We start from the raw sequence: 3,521 nt of genomic DNA on the forward strand, positions 1-3,521 counted from the left end.
ATGGTAAGTCCTCTCTCTGAATAGTTAATACCATGCTTCTAACTTTCCTTCCCCTTTGTTGTTGCAGGTTTGCCTAAGACCACCAAATTTAGGCCTTTGGAAGGGGATGAGGACGTGTCCTTATACGTTAATCCCTCAATTGCGGGTAGCCTGGGGATGCCGTGGAGGAAAAGTTTTCTATTATGGAGATGTGTGTGTAGAAGAAACAGTATATTGATAAAGAAAGTTTTTTCCGAAGTCAAAAGAGCGATTAGGTTGAAAAAATAAAGGATTTCTAACCATCTTATTATCCTATAACACTATAACATAGACCAATTAAACGAAACGAAAAAAAAAGAGATGATAGAGAATCCGGTGAAAAGTTTACCTGTATCCAAGGTATCTATTCTTACTATAATACTTTGTTTTAACTGTATCGCACTATGTATCATTTGATAACCCTCAAAATCTTCCATCTTTGGTTCAAATCGAATTTCAAATGGAGGAAATCCAAAGATATTTACAGCCAGATAGATCGCAACAACACAACTTCCTATATCCACTTATCTTTCAGGAGTATATTTATGCACTTGCTCATGATCATGGTTTAAATAGAAATAGGTCGATTTTGTTGGAAAATCCAGGTTATAACAATAAATTAAGTTTCCTAATTGTGAAACGTTTAATTACTCGAATGTATCAACAGAATCATTTTCTAAAAGGAAACCTTCAGGCTCCTTAGGCCCTGAGGCGAAGAAACCAAAGAAGAGGGTAGCTCGCAAGCCCAGGAAAAGCTCTAGTTCTCTTCTCCGGCTCATCCCTGAGCCGGAGAAAGATATCATTTTCGTCACCCACGGGACGACCCTTCCCAAGGGCAAGAAGCATCCGACGGATAAACTCATGAGGCTGACCTCCCTCAGACTCGAGTGGTTGATATGGAGACTCGGGGTGGGACTCCCCAAGACGCTGGCTCCACTCCGAAGGAAGCGCCCGATATAAAAGAGATTTTGGGGATGCCCTTCTACACCGAGTCCATGCTCGAGGAGGCCCAAGCAGGAATGGAGAAGTCCAATGAAGGGGTCCATGGCACGGACGATCCCCTTCATTCCTTTTTCGATGGTGTGGACTCGTCCTCTTTGGAAGATTTCTCCGGGCTGAGCGACCTAGAAGTTCCGTAGAAGGACACATCCTCGGAAGTTGGCAGGCCGAGTTCGAGATCAAAATTGATCTGTCAGTTCCGTGCTCCAATTGTGGATCCCGGTCGCAAGAGATCGATTATTCTGATCGTCCCGGAGGATCCTGGGTCCTGTTAGCTCCCGTGGGGATAGCTAGCTACCTCCGATGCCTTGATGACCGAGGAGGACTAGGAAAAAATGAATGAGGTGAACGTGTTGTGCCTTTTCAATGAGGCGCAACAGACGCTGAACTGGGTAAGGCATCATTATGTTTCTTTGAACTTTACTTAGGTTTTGATATTTCTCACGTTTTTCATCTTTTTGCAGGCCTCAGTACTTCATCACGAGAGCTTCCTTCGGTACAGGGTCGAGGTCGATTAGCTCGAGCTCGAAGTCAAGGAGCTTGCCCAGATAAGGGACATGTACAAGCTTCTCAGCGAGCAATAAGAAGGGGTCATTAAGAACCTTCAGGCCGAGATGGATGGGGCTCAGAAAGAAGCATCGATCCTAAGGCGGGAGCATGCCGACGTGGTTGAAAAGGTAAAGGTCTTTAAAGTTATAAATGAGGAACTGGTCATAGTGACTAACGACAATACCTTGCAGGTCCAGGAAATGATCGACCAGATCAACCAACTCAGAAAGGAGATGGACGAAATCCAAGTCATGGCCGACGGGTGGAAAACAAAGGTGGATCTGCTGGCCTCGGAGAGTCAAACCTCCCAGGCAAAGCTATCTTCGGCAGAGGTTCAGCTTCGGGTGGCGAAAGAGAAAGCTGAAAAACGAGCTCAGCTAAATGAGGATCTCCGAGCACAACTGAGTTCGGCCGCCGCAGAATGGGATGCCCTTGGTAAAGAGCTCGAAGCAATGAGGTCTAGGCTGGAGACAACCTCAACCGATGCCGACAAGATGGTGGCTCAGTACAAGGCTGATGTTGAAGCAGCCGAGGCCTGACTGAAGACCAATGCTGAGTATATGAGGTGGCTGTCTCGAAGGGAGGTCCTCAAAGAGATCCATGCCCGAGGCTTCGACTTGTCGGCCGAGATCGAGGAGGCAAAAAGACTTGAGGTCGAGATGAAGAAGCTATCCGAGCCCGAAGGTACGGAGGGTTCCGAGGGCTCTGAAGAATCCGAAGATCCCGATGGTTCTGGTGACGAATCGAGCTCCGGTGAAGACCAGGCATGAATGCCTTAGGATATTTTAGTTTTTGTATTATGTACATAGTTTTTGTTCATTTTGAGGCCGTTTTTGTTGGGCCTTTGTAAAGATATTCTGGAATATATATAAAATTTTCCCTTTTGGCAATTTCAAGTTTCTACTATTTTAGCACCCTTTCATAATTTCAAATATTTCTAATGCCTTAGCACAAAGTCAAACGTAGTAATAAGTCATTTATTTTTCGGAGGTCCGAACAAAACCTGACCTCGATGCAATTTTTGCTCGAAACTTTTGAAAACTCGGAGTGACCGGAAGTTTTCCCAAGATGCTTAAGTGTTTTTCAGACAATGCATTTGCCGAGGGTAACCTTTTGGCAGGTTCCGAATTTTTATCGAAGGCCTTACATTTTGATTACGGGCTACAGACGTCTCCGAGACATTTTTTAGGGTGGCCGTAGCCTTTTAGGTTTAGGCACTATCTAATAGATTTTGTGCCTCCAGATTTTGATAACCCGAGTTGCCCGAACTTATTTTGGACGATAGTCCTCAAGTGGGGGTAGCCCTTGGGTTTGGATAGGGGTAGCCCTTGGGCTTGATAGTCCCCGGGTAGGGATAACTCGATGCTTTAAGAGGCAAAAATATGCAATAGCAAGGTAGACATGTTTTTTCATTTCTGTGTGTAAAGTAAAAGATTGAAAGCATGTAAAAGCTGGTGCTAGGTGGCCTACGTGGGCACATTTCACTTGATTGTTTGGCTCTTACAATAAATCCTAACTACCGAGCTTAGGCTGTCAAGCACAAAATTTCCTTCTTTCCTTGCTAAGAAGCTTGACCCGAGGGTGATGGCCCCCAGTATTCGAGGTTGATCTTGAGAGGGCTCGGATACTATTGATGAGACCATTGACTCCGATTTAAAACCGGTCTTTGATTCTATTTTAGTACGATTTACTGTTGTCTCATTAAAAACCTTGTCGGAAAACCCATTTGGGACAAAACCGATTCAAGGGAAAAAGAGTGAAACACGTGCTTGCAGACCTAATAGTCACATTCTCTTTCGGTTATTGCCTACAAGTGTTAGTTCGATTCATAATATCATAGAATATGAATGAGATCGTACCTTAGCAGTAGTACCGCTTTAAGTGCGTCATGTTCCTGTTATTCGGTAGTTGTGCACCGTTTCCTGCTTCGAGTTTGTATGAGCCTTTACCGGTAA

The sequence above is a fragment of the Nicotiana tomentosiformis genome, chromosome 5 (genome assembly GCF_000390325.3).
Source record: "Nicotiana tomentosiformis chromosome 5, ASM39032v3, whole genome shotgun sequence".
NCBI classification, from domain to species: Eukaryota; Viridiplantae; Streptophyta; class Magnoliopsida; order Solanales; family Solanaceae; genus Nicotiana; species Nicotiana tomentosiformis.